Below are 20,081 nucleotides of genomic sequence, written 5' to 3' on the forward strand. Positions count from 1 at the left end.
TGACGAGGGAGGAATATTGTTTGTGTGCTTTGCATTTAAGGCTTAATTTCTGAGGCTACGTTCTCATCTTATTTATTCCCTCAGGTAATGACTGGTTTTCAAGATGCAAAAAAAGTATATCATTGGATTTTTGTCAGATGGTTAAACTTGTATTGTAGATGTACATTCTTTACATTTAGGCACTAAAAATTCTCACACATCAAAGTCGCTTGTGCTTCTCATTTGTGGCTAGAGAGTTAATCATCTTTCAGCAATGCTTTGAAGTTGGCTTTTCTTCTCTTTCTCTCTCTCTCTCTTTTTTTTTTCCCCTTAACCCAGCATGGGTTCATGAATAAAACTAACCACTCTGTTAGGTATAGTGCATTATTGCTTTTGCCTATGGCTTCTGCTAATAAAAATTCAAATTCTAGTAAGTTTGCTGGAATCAAATCAATGTTGTATATGGCATACTTTTTTCCCGTTATGAAGCCCTATCACAGAAAATAGGTAGGAAGGAAAGCATGGCGGTGAAGAGAAAGGATAAGGAAATTCAGCAATTAAATATATTTTAGCTTTTCTGCCTATGTTGTGGTTAGTCTGTAACAAGAGTTTTTATGTCCCAGTGCCCTAGAATCCTTAAAATTCCCATTCCTTAGGACTAAATTCCTAAAAATTTCTATTCTTCAGTCAGAGTCCGTGTACCTGCTTTTGTGGGTGAGGATGAGGACATTAACAGTAGCAGTAACTTCATTTGATAATGTGTATGTGTGGGTTTCTAAATGCAACCAGAGGAGAAACCATTAGCTGAAGAATAGGTAGGTGATTGCTAAAGTAACTCGGAATTCTGACAGGTGCCAAAATTCAGTCTTTTTGCTTACAAAATTACCTAATAACTGAACCAAATGGGATTTGGTATTTTTACAACTGAGATGTTTTCCACGAATAGCGATATGGAAAAGAATTGTGCCTAGATGATTCTTTCAGAATTCGACATGTGAATTTAGAAACCAGCAAACATGCCAGAACTAGAGAGAGATGATTGGACAAGACATTCCATCCTGGAGCCAGACTACTAAGCTCAGCTGGAAAGACCCTTAAAGCGCCCTTAGGGAAATACAAATAGGGAGTTTATTTAGTACATTTACATGCGCATATTACAGTGGGTAGGAGCATGGTCTCAGGAGTTAGAGACTCCCAGATTTTCTTGGTTTTAACTTTGAAGGCTGTTCACATTGGGCAAATAAATTATTCTCTCTGAGCCTCAGGTTTCTTTCTTTTCTTTTTTTTTTTTTTTTTAAGATTTTATTTATTTATTTGACAGAGAGAGATCACAAGCAGGCAGAGAGGCAGGTAGAGAGAGAGGAGGAAGCAGGCTCCCTGCTGAGCTGAGAGCCCGATGCGGGGCTCGATCCCAGGACCCCGAGATCATGACCTGAGCCGAAGGCAGCGGCTTAACCCACTGAGCCACCCAGGCGCCCCGAGCCTCAGGTTTCTTAACCTTAAAATAGGAATAGTAATGGGATCTAATTTATATTGTTATAAGAAAAAAGTCCCTAAACTTAAAAATTTAAAGAAAACTTACATAGTGACCCAAACCCGCCAATTCCAGAGCTTTGGAAATACGCTACCATTTTTATGTTTTGCATATATTGGAACACATTGTTACAGAGGCTCATACTTGGCCTCAGAATTCTGCTCAACACAGAATGCCAGGAAGCTCCTACTATTTTGTAGAAGTTGGCAGTCAGTGCGAAACATATTCGTTCTCCCTCAAGTAATCCAGTCCTACCGGCTCTCCTCTCTTTCTGTTTTACCGACAGTCTCCCTAATGCAAATGTCAATTCAGTTATTTAAAAAAGTGGAAATAGAGAGTCTAATTATCCATGATCATAACGTTGAGGCACTATGCTGGATGTTTAAGTGGGTGTTTCCCGTTTGTGTTAAGCAGGTGATTCCCAAATTTATATTCCCAGCTCTGTCCTCTACCCCAAGCTCCATTCCTGAGTTCATTTATTACTTGGCTCCTTCACTTAATTGTCTAAGACGTATCTAAATTTACTGCTCACTGCTCACTATCCTCCCGCCACATTGGGCTTCTTTGTGTTCTTCAAACATCATAAGCTTATTTCTGTCTCAGGACCTTTGTTCTTCCTCATCTCTAGGCCTGGAAGTCTCTGTCCATTTATTTTATGCATCTTGCTCCTTTTCTTAATTCAAATTGTTTTTTCAAATTCAATTTGAAATTCAAATTTCAAATTTCAAGGAAATTTGAAAAATTGTTTTCAAATTCAATTATTTCTTCTAAGGTTGAGGTTTCTCTGACAAGTGTATCTAAGTCATCCTCCCATGCAGTCGGTTTCTTATCTCATCCTGTAAGTTTCGTCGGAGCCCTTTTTCATATGTATAAAATTACTTATGTAATTTTTTGTTTTATCTCGCAAACCAGAATGCAAGCTTCCTGAGAGCAGTGGCCTTGTATGTGTTGTAGAGACAAAGTCTACATTTGCGTCTTACTCTCTGTTTGTGTTGTTTAGCACTGTGTTCTCCATACCTAAAACTGTGACTGGTTCATAGAAGTTGAGAAGTCCTGTTCTCAACAACCTTCAGAGGTAGGGTTATTCTTTCCTTAATTTTATAGGTAACAAAAGTGAGGCCCAGGGAGGTTGAAAAGCTTGCCCAAGATCACAGAGAACAGAGCTGGGATTTAGACAAATTGCCGTGCTCTAAAAAGCTGTGCATCAGTGCCTCCCTTTTCAGGATTGAAGTTCAGGGATGGTAATGGGAGGGAGGGGGCTCTGTCGAGGTCTTGGCACTTCCTTTAAATCTCTGGGCCACAGTTATTTTTCCTACAGCATTGTCAGGTGAGACCTGGTCCTGATCACTATACTCTGGTATCCTTAGCTTATCTTTTCCCTTTTCCTTTTTGACTCGGTGCCCAAGACATGCATGATTAATATTTCACAAGAATGCATTCAATCCCTTACTACTTAGGAAAAAACAATGAAACACTGGATTTTAAAGAAACTCCTAATGGGCTAGAATCCATAGTTTTGAACCCAGATGGAATTTTCCACCTGGGTGGTGTGGTTTTTCCTTTTTTCTACATACTGTTCCCTAAGTATCTATTACTTGACAATGGCATTCTTACAGCTGCAGCTTTTGGTGTGTGAGTTTGTGTTCATAACACTGATAATGCTTTGATTGTGCTTGGCCCTTATTGACTAGACTAGAATAGTTCCGCTTCTGCCCTTTTCTGCCCCGTCCTCCACCCCCCCACGCAAAATGTGATGCTGAAGCTGGACTATTTGTATTGTTTTTAGCCAGACATACTGTAGAACAAAGCAGGCGGTTTTGTAAAATATATATATCATTAAAATCTATGAATATGTTTTAGCTCTTGGAGAAATACAAAAAGAAAAAAGAAAACCAGGGCAGTTGATTAAAATGGGATAATCTACTGCATAATAAGTCACACCCAGAGATTTATAGAGGAAGAAGTTATTGGTGCTTTTTTACTCTAGGACATTTGGTGTGTGGCTGCATTTGACCTTTTAGAAGCAGTTGACATCATTTGGGAACTGCCTGTAAACCTGCCTTAATCAGTTAAACAGAAGGAATCTTAGCATTGTGGAACTGACCGGTTGATTAATTTAAATCCAAATACACAGTCCTGCCTGGTTGCCCTTTGCGAGACCCTTGCACAAAAGGATTTCATTCGGAAGCATTATAACCCACATCCTGCCGTCAGACCCTTTCAGCTCTGTTGGTCTTCTTAAGCTGCAGGCAGCATCTTTAACCCTCTTACGCTCCCTTTTATTTCATGAAAACAATATCTATGCTGTGATTCATACACATGCTCTACATTTCCTTCAGAGTTCTTTATTTGTATCCTATGGAAAAGGTATTTTAAAGTTCCACTAATTGAGAGACTAAAATGGGAATTTATTTTAAATTGGCTTCTTTAGAAAAAGTATATTAGAACTTAATCCAGTATTTCCTCTGGGAATTATAATCAAAATTGGAATCGTGAAATGTTGAAATAACTTTTTGGTATTAGAGTAAGCCATCATCTGTAATTCCTTTGACTTTTCGATTTAAAACATTGAGGGCTTTATAATCTGTGTTTGGCTTTGGGAAAACATTAATCGACTCCAGTGAGTTCAAAGGTAGTATAAAGATCTAGTCCTGGATCTTTAAATGCAAGCAAAATTAAAATTCTTTAATGATAAAACTTTGAATAATTTCAGTCTGTTACATGAACTGAGGAAAGGATCCCCGCATTGGGCTCTCTGCTGGGCTTAGTTTCAAAAGAGGGCCAATATTTGCATGGAAGAAATGAAAAAAAAAAGGAAAAAAAAAACTTGCTGTAGAATGCTTCATAGCACATAGAGTGTTAGCCTGGAAAAGACCAGCACCCTCATTTTCAACACCAAAAAAACCGAGACAACCCCCCCCCCCCACACACACACACATACACACACGCAGGCTTGATTATTCAAGCTCTTCAAGGCCTTTACTTGGTCAGTTTCTGCTTCCTCATGACCGAATCCAATTACAACACTTCTCTGGAATACAAAGGAAGCCTTTCAGAGATGTTGGTATAATCTGACTTTCTGTTGTTTTGTTCATTGTCATCAGTTTTAAATAACTACTATTTATTGAGTGTTTGTGATGTGCCAGTCCTTTATGCTTTGTCTTCATAACTACAACATGAGGTGGTACTATTATTCTTCCCTCTTAGGAAATGAGGAAGGGAGGTTTAGCAAGGTCAGGGTCTTGCTACTCTGTAGCTTCTCAGCTACTCTGAGAAGGTAAGATGGGGCAGAAGCCGAAGCCTCTCTATGATGGCAGCTAGATACAGAGAAGAGAAATGGGGAACAAGAGGTGTTTCTCCCAAGCTTAATAAGTTGACTTGAGAATATTATGGTGATATGAATGACTGTGCTGTGGGTCATTGGTAAGAATGAAAATTCAGGCCATTTTGACCTGAATTCTTCAGAAACAGTGGATGCCCTGAAAGAGAGTATGATGGCATCTCCTTTCTGACTGCCATGGGAGGCAGTGGGTATCCAACTGGGGAACATGTTAGGGCGTCAGGGGACCTAGAAACGGTGACACAAGAGAACTCACGGCATCTCTTTGAGCCTCTTCGTTTTATTATCATTTCTAGAAAAGAAATTCTGATTTCTGCTTATCCTTCTCTACTAGCTTGTTTCAAAGATGAAGTGAAAATAATTTAAACACTCTGGAAAATGGAAAAAAAAATAGGACATAATATTTTTTTTGTCCATTTATCCAATAAATATTTATTGAATGAATGCCAAATGCAAGGCATGGTGCTGTGAAGAGAATAAGAGGCAATATAGACTTTGTCTCTGACTTTCACAAGGTTACATGGAGCAGGGAAATAAGAAACACGCTAGTAACTGGGCAGTGGGATATCTTAAATGCAGTTACTAAGGTGGAGAACACCGGAGTTTCTGAGGAGGAACTCATTCTGGGCAGAAGGCTCCTGGAGGATTTGTAGGGTTTAGATTAGAAGGGAGGAGAGACAGGAGGAACTGTGTTTGCAGGATTGGGAGGTGGGTTGTGGGATTTCAGGAGGAGGAGAGAGTAAGAGCAAAGGCCTGGAGAGGGAAAGGATGGGGCATGTTAGTGTATCAGATTGTCTCATTGGCCATATGTAGCTCGGGGAGGTGAATTTGACAAAGATGGGTTTATATTGAAGCTGTGAAATCTGACCTTGATTCAGTGGCTCACAGGGGAGCCTTTTAGGATTTTAGATTTTTGTGGTAACCTAGTAAGAAAACGTTTTGTGATGATTCATTGAGGACAAAGTGATGCATAGAATGATTAAAGGAGTCAGCAAGACACTGAAATCAAGGGAGACCACAGACCACAGCATGGGCGACTGATGGAGAAGACTGCGCTAGAGGAGCAAAAAGGAGAGAGATCACTGAAATTCGGCCACTGACTGGATATGGAAGTTCTGTGATACTTTTTTTTTTAAATCAGTATGAATTTGTTTTAATGAACACATTTAAACCCAAATGTGAATAAAATCCCATATGCCACTGTCATTTTTCATTGTTTTTTGTACTTACAATGTGCTTAACTGGGATTGTTAAGACCAGAGGAGCCAAGAATGTTGCCCAGCTGGGCTAGGAAGAAATTCAGTGTACATTGTGAGGCAAAGCTGATTTAGAATGAGGGGTGTTTCCCCTTATCAGGAAAGGGATTTGGGGAAGGAGGTAGGCAGGCACTAGAGCTGACTATCAAGGCTTTAGAAATCCCAGCCAAATATCCCCTCCAAAATGGCAGTTTAGCCCCCATTTGCTTTTGATTCAGCATTTGCTGATGTGAATTTACTTTAGTTTAAGAAACAATAAACTCAGGGTCTTGTTGAACCCTAAACTTCCATTTAAGGATTAAAGTGGTTGTGTGGGAATTAGATGTGATTGACAATATTTTGGTAGTCAGGGGATGACTTCTCCGGGAAGTGTGCTGTCTTTTCTTTCTTGTGAAAGAATGTTTCCACTGTCTAACTTTGTTTTTGTTTTTTATTTTTATTTTTTTTCAGTTTGAGAAATTATAATATTGTTTGGATGTCCGTGAAGCCTTAGCATCTGCAGGGAAATAAGATGTGAATTTTCTGAAGTTCTAAAGGACAAATTAAAGGGGTATATAGTTTTCTAGCAGGAATATGTCAGAGTTTGGTGGAGCTAGTGCTGTTACTGGGTAGATTTTGTCCCTACTCCAGGCACTGCACTGTGAGTGACCTCGTGTAGATATTTACTTCGCAGGGCCTCTCTTTGCAATCCTTAGGGATCCGAGGAAGACATAATGATTTTTGTACCAAGTTATCAACTTAGGAGAGAATTTATGGTCTTCTCTGGTGGTGAGATTGCACTGATCACAACGTTTATTGGAGCGGCAAGAGGGAATAGAACACTGGTGAGAACGTGATTTACAGATTGAGAGGAGAATAAGAACTATGTAATGCTCAGAATTAGGGAATGGAAATGGGGGGTGGGGAGGAGATCAGGCTTATCTCTAAAGCAGGCATCTTTAACAGGACGCAGAATCTGGCTACCTGGGGCCATTTGTCTGATGACACTTTGTTTCCATTCCTGCTGGTGGTCTTCCAAATTCCCTTCAACCCTTTGGTCAGAGATCTCTTGATAGGCTCTTCATTAAACTGTACCTTTTTTTAAAAAAAAGAATGAAAGAAAATGTAACAAAGTAGCTTTACTGTGGGACTGTTCCTTTGTGACTCCCTTTTGTGTTGTTGTCCAGATAACCTTTATTTGCTTTTCCCATCCTAACTCTGTTTAGACAGGTGGATGATCTCCCTTCTGAGAGTTGTTTAAAACAACCTAAAAATAGTCTGTCTAGTATGTTAGGCTGTAGTCCACTGAAGCTGCCATTCTCTTGGTCTTCTCTGAGAACAAGTAAACCAGAATTGCAAGTTTAGACACACTTAGATGAATTTCCATTTTTTTGAATGGCAATAGCAGTTCATATCCATGGTTAAGAAAAAAACTTTTAGAAGTCTAAAACTATGATACAATATAAAAATTGGGGTACTCTCTCAGTCTGCAGTTGGGTATGTGTCTTCTAGACATTTTTCATGCATATTAAGGTACACAAATACATTTATTTTAAACTCTGGATCATGTATAATATATAAACACTATTTTTTAAAAAAATATTTAATTTATTTATTTGACAGACAGAGATCTCAGGTAGGCAGAGAGAGAGAAGACGAAGCAGGCTCCCTGCGGAGCAGAGGGCCAGATGCAGGGCTCAATCCCAGGACCCTGGGATCATGACCTGAGCCGAAGGCAGAGGCTTTAACCCACTGAGCCACCCAGGTGCCCCAACACTATTTTTTTATTTAATTTTTATTTTACCCTTTTAAAAAATTTTTATTTATTTATTTATTTATTTATTTTTTTGATTTGACAGAGAGAGAGAGATCACAAGTAGGCAGAGAGGCAGCAGAGAGAGAGGAGGAAGCAGGCTCCCTGCTGAGCAGAGAGCTCGATGCAGGGCTCGATCCCAGGACCCTGAGATCATGACCTGGGCTGAAGGCAGAGGCTTAACCCACTGAGCCACCCAGGCACCCTATATAAACACTATTTAACTTATGGTGTGTTTTGCATATATATTTATATTTTCATTTATATCATGATAAAATGTGCATATTTTGCCTCTCAAACTCAGGATCTCAGAATGAACAAATGAAAGGAGAGGAGTAATTCCACGTTGTTGGAAAACTTTTTCACCTTACCAAAGTTAAGGAACACTGAATTTTGTGTTTTTGTGAGGGCTGACTGTTCTTCCTTCAGGATTCTCCCTCACCTCTGCAGTAGTGAAAAGTCCAGCTTGTCAATTATGTTAAAATTCTCTACATTTTTCCAGTTGTAAACTGGCGCTGGTGGATTCCGTTCTACCGTTTTTGTAAGCAGTACTATTGGCATACATTTGTACGCTGTTTACTCACAAGGGAAGCATTAAAAGGCGGCCCTAGCTTTCTCTAAATTGAAACAGAGATAATAATAGTTTCTTTGAAGTAGCTTAGATCTAAGTATACTGTACAGAATGACAACCTTCATTTTTTATTGTTATGAATATCTTAAAGAGGGTCTACCAAGTTACTTGCTGATCTTCACAATTACAGTATTTGCGCTAGAAAAATTAGATCACAGCATTGTTTAAAAACATGTCAATTTAATATGCATGGAGAAGAAAACAATAGTTTTTATAGTACGGATGAGAAATTATATACTTATTAAAGCTTCACATGTAATCAAATAAGCATGGTATAATCACTATAGACTCTGTTGGATGTTGAAGCATTGTTATTTTAAGCAATTACTGTAAGTCTAGTATTTTTTAAAAGGGGTCGTATTGTTCTGAACACGGGTGACAGATGCAGGAAAGGACAAACCGTGCAAAGGGGAGATTTAAATTATGTGTAGTTTTAGGGGTTGTTAGAAGTAGAAGTAATTCTGCTTGCGATAGAAGAGACTTTTATCAAAAAGACTGGGTGGCAGTAAGACCACAGACTTCTGATTTTATCTGGGTGTCATAATTAGGCATTTCGCTGGAGCTGTTTTCTGGAGAAGTGGTGTATTGGCGAGGCTTTCCTGGAGCTTGGAGATAAATGGAATGGGCAGCTGCTGCCTCCTGGAGAAGTAAATAGAAACAGTTTTCATTGTTATCAGTATACTGACCTCGGAAGGCACAGATGTGAGCTTTCTTTTCAAAGGGAATCAAGTATTCATCCTCAAGGAAAAGGATGTTCAAAGGCAATAATGTTAAGGCTTGTTAAATGAGAAAACCATCTATGAATACTTAACACCATCGCTACCTGGCACATTGTTTACTGACCTGTGACTTTGTCAGAGCTTGAGCTGTGAGAGGAATATTGCTAATGGAATCATGTAATGACATTTGTCATTAAAAAGTCACATCGCAATGAAGAGATTCCAATTCATTGAGTCCCCTTGCTCTGTGTCACACTCGCGGCTTCTGTGACAACCTTCGCTTCCTACTTAGCAAAATCCAAACCTGGTAGCTGAAGCCCCAGGAAGTTGTTAAAGCAATTAAAGGCTTCTGTCTCCCAGCACATTGCTTGGTTACCATAGTATCCTCTGCCTCCAAGTCTCTCCTGATGATGTCAGTATGCATACAGGGGTTGTTCAGAGCATCTACGTGGGGATGATTCACCCTGCAATAAAACCTCTCTCCCCCCACCCCGTTGCTCGGTTCCCAGCTCAGTTTCAGACATCCCTAGAAATGGAAGGTAAGTGCCTTGTTTTGCATCTCAGACAGAGAATTACTAAATGCCTCTGTTATTCTGTGTTAGGTGCATGAATGGTTTCTTCTTTCCAAGATACACTAATAACTGAAATCGTAGTGTATGGGAGCATTTCATCCAATTACCTAGACTAGACTTACAGTTTTACTTAAAAGTGTGTGTTGGTCTGTGCGTATACGCGTGTGAGATGGGCTTATAAAAATAACTGTGAATGGGGACGCCTGGGTGGCTCAGTTGGTTAAGCGGCTGCCTTCGGCTCAGGTCATGATCCCAGCGTCCTGGGATCGAGTCCCACATCGGGCTCCTTGCTCAGCGGGGAGCCTGCTTCTCCCTCTGCCTCTGCCTACCACTCTGTCTGCCTGTGCTCATGCTCTCTCTCTCTCTCTCTAACAAATAAATAAATAAAATCTTAAAAAAAAAAAAAATAACTGTGAATGCACAATGTAATGCCTGCTACTCTCCCTGGTAAGCAGCCTTAGCAAACACAGTAGAGCTTTTTATTTCAAATGATTTGAAATATATAAATTCCCTAAAATATTTTGACACACTTGTCACACAGGGTAAACGGGTTGGTTTTTTAAGTGTGTAAGTTAGATATTTCTTATTGATTCTTTATATATTTTATCCTGTTTAAATATTAACATTTTAAAGGTTAAGACGATATGGACAAACATTAGAAAAGAAGGGCCAAGTTACGTTGAGAATTTGCATGTTAGAGAAATTAAAACTTACATTATTGGACAAAGATACGGTTATGGGGAGATATATGAAGTTTAAAGTATATTAATAACCATCATTTCATACTTTTTTGTACTTTTAATGCTTTTTCAAATATCTTACAATTTGCTCCCCATTATTGTGATAAATGAAATTAGTGCTTTATAAAAGTTTTCTTTTGATACATATTCCTGCTTCGTAAGGATAAGCAAGCTCAGTTCAGCTTTATGACGAGAATACTTTAGTACCACTTACAACATTCACATAGAAGATCCATGAACACATACTTCCCTTTTAAAGTTTATTTTGTTTTAATTTTTCTACTACAGTATGCCTCATCAATAGACAATAGACGATAAAGTACGCGAACCAGGTTTCTTCCTACCAGCCTGCTTCTGAATCTCACTACATTAGGAGAGTTCTGTCCACATGACAATATTAGTTTTTTATATATATTTCCTCTTTGATTCCCACCGGACTGTTTGAGTGTGTCTTTGCAGAACATGCTACTGTGTATAAATGAAGTTGGTAGGTGAAGGCAGTTTCTATTTCATTAGTTAATGGATAGCCTTCCAGAGGAAAAAAGAATAAGGGTAGAGTGGGTGGGTTAGGGAACTGCCTTCCGCCCATACACATTTTTTAATGTAACTGAATTTTTATTGTGTGTGGAGGTAAACGTCTGGATCTTTTGAGATGTGGGTAAATGGTTTTGTCTGTCCATTTCTCAGCGACGTTGATTAAAATTGGCATTTTTGTTTCTTGTATTTTTAAAAATTTTTTTAAGATTTTTATTTTTTATTTGACAGACAGAGATCACAAGTAGGCAGAGAGGCAGGCAGAGAGAGAGAGAGGAGGAAGCAGACTCCCTGCTGAGCAGAGAGCCCGATGCGATGTGGGGCTTGATCCCAGGACCCTAAGATCATGACCTGAGCCGAAGGCAGAGGCTTTAACCCACTGAGCCACCCAGGTGCCCCTGTTTCTTGTATTTTTGGACACTTCTAGAATATAACCTCCTTTGTTTTTGTGTGATACTTAGTGGACTGGTGATACTCTTCATTCACCTTTCTACAGAGACTCAGTGAGAAATACAGTTGTGAGAGAGTGTTAAAAAAAAGGTTAAAAAATTTAAATTTACTTTTATGTGAAGTATATCTGTCTTAGATATCATAAATGCTTATTGGCAAATTTCTTTCTACTTCGAAAACATCCTAAGATGTTTTGACTTTTAATTACCTTATGTTTTGAATACTTAAATCTTGTTCCTGTTTGAAAATTTGCTAGTTAATTGCTACCAAAAAACGTTCCTGAAAAGTAGAGCTATTAGGATTTATCTACATATTAATATATGTATTACATGTTACATAATCACATTACTACATATATTATATAATTTAGATTATGGTAGGTTAAATATTTTAAAAAATTAAGTCAGTATAAACCGTTTCCAAACTTTTAAAAATCCTTTTACTGAAACACTTTCAAAATGCTTGTGTTGGAAAGAAGGCTGTTATATTCTAGGCTATGTACCATCAAATTTTTGCTCCTTCTTGTGTTAACGTTTTGGGTGATATAATTTAATCTACTGAGTAGCTAGCTCTTTGTAATTAAAAAAGTACTTCTGTAGTTTTGAACCCTTAAGATATCGAAGAAAATATTCTCCTGCTGACTTAACTGATACAGATGGCCGTTTATGTAGAGTGGACTGTGAAGGTTACAGTTTCTCTCATCCTTGAGTCAAGAAGTAGTTCTAAGCAGTTTTAAGCATGGTGATTTTTTTTTTTTTAAGATTTTATTTATTTGACACAGAGAGAGAGAGAGAGAGAGAGAAATCACAAGGAGGCAGAGAGGCAGGCAGAGAGAGAGAGAAGGAAGCAGGCTCTCCGCTGAGCAGAGAGCCCGATGCGGGGCTCGATCCCAGGACCCTGGGATCATGACCTGAGCCAAAGGCAGAGGCTTTAACCCACTGAGCCACCCAGGTGCCCCAAGCACGGTGATTTTAAAAATTGGCTTAGGAGAGTTTTCGTGTTATTCTCAAGTCTTTTTTTTTTTTTTTTAAGATTTTATTTTTATTTATTTGACAGACAGAGATCACAAGTAGGCAGAAAGGCAGGCAGAGAGAGAGGGGGAAGCAGGTTCCCCACTGAGCAGAGAGCCCGAAGTGGGGCTCGATCCCAGGACCCTGAGATCATGACCTGAGCTGAAGGCAGAGGCTTTAAACCACTGAGCCACCCAGGCACCTCTCTCATGTCTTGATAAGAAGGTTTTAAGTCTTACAGATACTTAAACTTGTTCCTGCTTGAAACATGGAAATGGCAGGTCTGTAGAGTTAACCGGCATGAACCGATGAAATCTGGCAGAGAAAGGATCACTTTGGTTCTTACTAGAAAGACAACAAACTGGGGCACCTGGTGGCTCAGTGGGTTAAGCCTTTGCCTTCGGTTTGGGTCATGGTCTCAGGGTCCTGGGATCGAGCCCCACATCGGGCTCTCTGCTCAACAGGGAGCCTGCTTCCCCCTCTCTCTCTGCCTGCCTCCCTGCTTACTTGTGATCTCTCTCTCTCTCTCTCTCTCTGTCAAATAAATAAATAAAATCTTAAAAAAAAAAAAAGTAAGACAACAAACTGAATCAACATAGTATCCGCAAGAATTAGAGGAAACTGTATGGAGAACATAGACCTGGAAGTGAACATTTTTTCCAGTGAGAGGAAGGAGACTCACCTTGTGAGGGACTGGTTAAGTGCTTTGCCCAATTATTTGGTCATGTCATGGCAGAGCTAGGGCTGGGACCTGGATGCTCATACTTCCACAGGCTGGTTTTCGTTTTCGTGGCATCATACTCTCTAGTTAGAGGTGAGCGCTTTTTCCTAGTCAGCTTTTCAACTTCCTTTTCTCCTACAAAAGGAAGGATTAAAACCATCTAACAAGTAGGACTTGTATGAGTTTTCATTTGTTGCTTAGACATGACTGCAAACCTGGTGGCTTAAAGAATACCGAGTTAGTGTTTTGTAGCTCTGTTGGTTAGCAGTCTGGCACAGGTCTTGTGGACTGCAAAGTCAAAGTGTCAGGAAGGCTACCTTCCCTTCTGGAGGCTGTAGGGGAGAGTCCGTCTCCCTGTCTTTCCCACCTTCTAGGGGCTGCCTGTAGTCCTTGGCTCATAGCTACTTTCATTCTTCCTCACCATTAGCAGATGCTCAAGGAATCCTCATGCAGCCATTTCTCTGGCTCTCTGCGACCAGGAAAGATTCTCTACTTTTTTTTTTTTTTTTTAAGATTTTATTTATGTATTTGACACACAGAGATCACAAGCAGGCAGAGAGGCAGGCAGAGAGAGGGGGGCGGGGAAGCAGGCTCCCTGCTGAGCAGAGAGGCCGATGCGGGGCTTGATCCCAGGACCCTGAGATCATGACCTGAGCCGAAGACAGAGGCTTAACCCACTGAGCCACCCAGGTGCCCCAAGATTCTCTACTTTTAAAGACTCAATTTTTATAACCCAGGACGGTCTCCCCATTTTAGGGTCCTTAACCTTCATCACATCTGCGAAGTTCTTTCTGCCATGTAAAGCAACGTATTCCTGGGTCCTGGGGATTAGGAAAGAGACGTCTTTAGAGACCATTATTCTGCCCCTCAAAGAAAGATTACAAAATGCATAGCTGGTTTTATCAACATTAAATTCACAAATCAGATATTTTTACTGAGAGCTCTAAGTTAAACTGGGGACTGCCAGCAGACACTATGAAATTTTGACCTAAATGGGTGGGTGCAGCCATCTCCTTGCATAATTAATGAGGGAAAATCAGATTAGAAAGAAATGTTTCACCAACTCCCAACATTTAAAACTCTGAGGTAGACGTCAGCCCTACAAAGTGACACTATTCTCAGTTTAATATTTTTAGTGAGAGGCTCACGTCAAGTGAAGTTAATTAAACAAAGCTGATTTGGGAATGCAAAAATTCCATTAGTTAACTCATTTGTGAATCAGCCTGGGTTTCTTTAGAAACTAAAGGGTAATGGTGGGGCCGCCAGAGACCCAAAGGTGAGCTCTAGTAACCCTGAGTTTTGAGTAATGCTGTCATTCATTGATCTGGCATTAAGCCATTTGCATCAAAGACCCAGCAGATGAATCTGGCAGGTATGCCCTACGTGGTTTCCTAGGAAAGGCACAATGTATTACCATAATCAATAACACGAGATGGGAGGCCAACAGCTGCAAAAAGTAGTTTCTTTTATTGTTCACATCCTGTGTTTATCGTAGATTTGAGCCAATTCAGGGCACATGGGTCTAATGTGTAAGCATTAGATCATTTATATCCAGCAGTAGCTTTTAAAACTTCTTTGCTAAACACTAGTGATAAAAGATGCAGAGAAACAACTCTAACATATCACTTTTCGACAGAAAGCCAAAAATTACTTTCTGCTGTGGTTCTCTGAAGGAAAAGAAATGGAAAGGAAACCAACTCTCTTCTTGCTTATATTCTTTTTCATTTTTGGAATCATTGTCTAAGGAATACTGAACAGTGTCTTAGGACCCTTGCTTGAAAGACAAGACCTTGTGGAAGGCACATTTCGTTGCAAGAAGTAACCGTTTGTCCCTTTGGTACTAGAGGGATACAACAATTTTAGGATTCTATATAAAAGTATAATCTGATTTTATGCCATCATGGAATTTATTTGTCAATAAAAATATCATTATTAAAAGAAATGTTATTTGACAATGAAGATGAAAATCAAAATAGCTAGTTAAATGGTGTGATAAACAACAAAGTAGCTGCATCTGTAGAATGCCTCTATAAACAAAAATATATATTTAGTTGAAAGTTTCTTATTTTATGCACGTATTAAATTCACTTCATTGTTTACTTTCTTTATCAATAGTATGTGAATTTCAAGTGCTAATACAAATGAAGAAAACTCAAACACTTTTTTTTTTTAAAGATTTTATTTATTTATTCAACAGACAGAGATCACAAGCAGGCAGAGACAGGCGGAGGGAGAGGGGGAAGCAGGGTCCCTGCTGAGCAGACGGCCTCATGCAGGACTCGATCCCAGGACCCTGGAATCATGACCTGAGCCGAAGGCAGAGGCTTTAACCCACTGAGCCACCCAGGCGCCCCCTCAAACACTTTTAAACATTAAAAAAATGTATATATAGACAGTATCCAATCTAATCCTGAATTTCCCCAGCTATGGTAAATTAGAGTAGAGATTAAATCTCTTTGTGTCTTTAAAAAAAAATCATGAAGCAGCTGCCTTCTCTGATAGAAGAGACTATTTAATCTTTAAATCATTTTGAACTGGCTCAGTTGCTTTACTGATCCTTTAACTTTGTTAAAAATTATCTTAAAAGCTTATCATTGACAGAAATCAGAGATAAAGGAACTAATTAATGGAGATGAGAGTTTTGAGGTTCTGAATCATATGTGGTCAGTGAGCATGGTGGATAAGGTGGAAGGAGACTTCAAAATCAAAACCTCAAAGATTATTATGATTTCTCATGGGCTGTTTTGAAAACTAGCTCAGTTTTATTTCTAGGGGGATTTTCCCAGGGAATGGGAGTGAGGCAATCGGCAAAGAAATGATGGAACTAGGAAGTTATCCTAAATCTTTGTTGCTTGAAAGACTTTGTGGATCAGAGAACCACCGCCCACGCTAGTCTCTTTCCTCACTGACCTTGCATTCTGTTGATTTCCTTTAATTTATTGTTGCTTTAATTTGACTTCTATTTAAGATGGGTGAGACTTGCAAAAAGAAAAGCAATTACTGAAATATTTATGAAGAAAGTTCTGTTATTTTAATTTGTGGAATGCCCCTATTTCTGCCAATTTCTGCTATAGAAGCAAGATTTTAATAACTGTGGACCAATTTTTTTTTCATTAGCTCCTGATTTGTTTTATTATTTTTATTATTTTTAAAAAGTTTTTATTTATTTATTTGAGAGAGAGTGAAAGTGAGAGAGATCACAGAGGGAGAGGCAGAAGTAGACTTGCTGCTGAGCGGAGACCCAATGCAGGGCTCCATCCCAGGACCCTGGGATGGTGACCTGAGCTGGAGGCAGTGGCCTAACTGACTGAGCCACCCAGGCGCCCCTAATTAGTTCCCGATTTGGAGTGAGTATTAATGGAAATAAAGGGTATGCACTCTGCATGCACCATCTGTGGCCTAGGGCAATTAGGGAGAACAAAGTGGGAGCAGCACAAAGGCGCCGGGACAGAGGCATCTTCTGTTGGGAGGTGGGGATAGGGATGGTTGTTGTGAGCACTGCAGTGCGAGACCAGCCATGAGGTGGGAAATCGTAGAACCATTCCCCATACTTGGTGTTACTGTGTCCTAGATGACTTTATAAAAAGTAAGCCTATGTTGGGGGCAGGAGGTTGGCTCCTGCGTTTTAGCCAGTCATGATGTTGCAGGATTTCTTTTCCTTTAGTGCTTTGGGTTCTCAGTCCCACCGCTTTGAAGAATGAAGAGGTAGACCAGAGGAAGAGTGGTGGGCAGCAAAACAAAGTTTATTGAGTGATAGCACAAAGCTCCTGAAGGGGGAGGGGAGCCGAGACGGCTGCCATTTTGACGTTTAAATATCGGGGTTTTTATGGGTTCTTTGGTGAGGGTTGTTTTAATCTGATTAGCCCTCCCTGTGCCTGTCACCCAGCCTGATTTTTGTCCACGTGTTCATCTACCTTTCTGGTAGTTGTTCACGTGGGAAAGGGTGGAGGGCTCCCTTCAGGGTGGTACTTAGTAACCTCTACGATCAAGAAGGCTGCCACCCATCACTGCCCTAAGGCCTGCCAGCCAGCCTGCCTAAGGCCACTAGATCAAGCTCTTTGTTTAAATATCCCATTGGCTGCTGAGTTGCTGTTGGACTGATTCCCTGGGCCTGGGTTAGGAGCTCAAGGCCCTTCTCTTCTTTGCTGTTACAGACAAGTTTTAAGTCCTCCCAGGAGGAGGAGTTAAAGCTGGGGCACTGAGTAAAGCCTAGAATTACAGGATGGGTCTTTTTCCTTTTAAGGGTAGTTTCCTCTTGGTGGGGGTGGGGGAGGGCTTGCCCCTGCCTTTCTTGCCTACTATCCTCCATTTATGATGGGAAATAGAGCTGCTCTCTGGTGCTTCTTTCCCACACACCAAAGGTGCAAGAGAAGGGAGGCAACAGCAGACCATCACGCAGCCTGGGCATGAGCTCCCCAATTCACTGATTTTGTTAAATTGAAACCTTCTAATAACAAATACATACCACAATTTAAGCTCAAAGTTTTTCCAAGAGTCAGGAGAGAAAGTGACAGGTGACTATTACTTAACCAATTGGAATATTAGATTATGACAGAAGTCAGGCGGCCTTGTTTTCCTTTATTGGCGAAGGTCACTCTTGTCCTCTTCAATCAAAATGCAATCTCAGTAATTACTATTGAATGCCTCCACGTGCATGATGGTGCACCAAACACAATGCAGAATTAATCTAAGGACGTCGTGACCTTGGATTTCAGGGAGTTCCAGCTAAGAGTGGAACTATATATGGCAAGTAGCTTCCTTATCACTTAACAACTCGTATTGTTTTATTTTCAGGGTAATTTTTGCAAAGTGGCAAATTCCAGTTGGAATTTGATAAAGTCATTTTATGCACATTCTACTGAAAAGTAAATTTCTCCTAAAACACTAAATGAATTGATGTATTTACTTGGTGGCAGACCTATTGTTATGCTCTTAAGCTTTTTATCCCCCACCTCTTTGAGTCCCACTTGCCTGACTTTGAAAACACATACTTTCTCTATGTTTTTTCGATTGTAGAATGTCTTTCTTGTACACCCACGCATACAACATGCACACGCTGACTTACACAGAGTCACTTTACGATGGACGTTTCCTACCTTAATCCTTCTCTTTACTCCTGTTTGCATCTATCTTTAGTTTCCCTAGAATACTTGATGTAAGCCGCCCAACTCCTTTTTACCAAATCTCTTTGAGTCTAAAAGCCTTGTGCTGCACGCCTAGGCCTCCATCTCTCCTTTTCTCAAGGTAGAGCCTTGATTGTGTTGTTATCAGTATTTCTTTCTGTGGCTGAAGGCAGGCAAGATTACAGGAGAGAGTGGGCAGAAGGAAGGGACATGGTGGATTATAGAGAGAAGAAATTGAAGTCAGACTTTGTAAACCAGGAAAAGGGGGACTGGAATAGAGCACTGAGCTTGTGTTGAGAAATCAGAGTCTTGTTAAGTCGACAGGACGAGGTAAAGAAGCAACACCAACGGAATTATTTTGAGCATTTCCTAAGACATTTTGTGGCGAGCAAGATAGATTGCTGTATCTACACATGGAAATTTCTGCACTACGTTACCAGTGTATCCTTTCGAAATGGCTAAAACCCAAGTTAAAAACCCCTGAACCTTACATTTTTTCGAGATCACCGCACAACTACTCTGTTATCCTGCCCATTCTCTGGCCGGCATTCCTCAGTCTCAGGAGCTAAACTTGTAAAATGAATCCTCTACGTCTATTTAGGAAGAACTTACGTTGTCTAAATGGAACTTAAAGAACAGGGATTTTTATGCCAAGAAGCAACATATATTGGACTAGCTAATAGTTGTCTAGAATTACCTCCTAATATGTTAGCTCTCTGCGGATTTTACTGGTAAGATTGAACCATTGTTGGAACACTGTGTAGAAACAATGGCTTGAAATTTGCCCAGACATAGTAAAATATGGGAAGTTTGAAGAATAATTGATTTTTCTGGTCACTGTAATTTTCATTGTAACAGTCTCCTGTATTGATTTGCTTACAGTCTCTGGTCTTTTTGTGTCATAGCAGATAACTCACTGGTTATCTGCTTGACGTTTCGGTATTTGAGGTTTTTTTCATCTTTGCAGTAATGTCCAAGAAATGTAGTGGTTAGTTTTAAACTTGAGATTTGGCAAAAAGAAAAAGAGCATTCTTGATGAAAGCTTTCACTGAGAAATTTATACTTAGGCTTTGTGACAGCCAGTAATTATCAGATTGCAGTTACTTTTCAGAGGTATTTATCCTGAGTTGAGGTTTTCTCCAATTCATGATCTGAATCGTGAATTAACTTTGATGTTAATCCATTGGTCGACCTCAGCATTCGTTACGCCAGCCTGTGTAAAATTACTATATTACTCCTAGGCACATGTTTTTAATTCTTTGCCTCAAAAGTAATACTGGGCTCAGAGGATTAAGGCATTCCCTGATTTAAGAAACTTATGTTAGAGTGGGAGAGAGAAGATAAGAACACAGGGATATGATTCCGCACTGATACAAACACTGTATTTCTTTGCCCTGCCTCATAGCGAAATGCTCAATATGTGGTCCACGAATTTTTCTGCGGTTCATCCTCTCTTGGGCTATCTTGAACCTGTTTCTTTCAGAATCCACTTCTCCACCAAGACTGTTCATGCTAGGACCATGACTGCTTTCAGGTCAATACCTTTGGTCAGTTCTCAGTCCTCCTTGGACATGACTTGCAGTATGCTTTGAAAAAGATGGTCAGGGGCGCCTGGATGGCTCAGTGGGTTAAGCCTCTGCCTTCGGCTCAGGTCATGAGCCCAGGGTCCTGAGATCGAGT

This window comes from Enhydra lutris, unplaced genomic scaffold, assembly GCF_002288905.1.
Source record: "Enhydra lutris kenyoni isolate GAN:26980312 unplaced genomic scaffold, ASM228890v2 scaffoldscaffold19, whole genome shotgun sequence".
In the NCBI taxonomy this organism is placed as follows: Eukaryota; Metazoa; Chordata; class Mammalia; order Carnivora; family Mustelidae; genus Enhydra; species Enhydra lutris.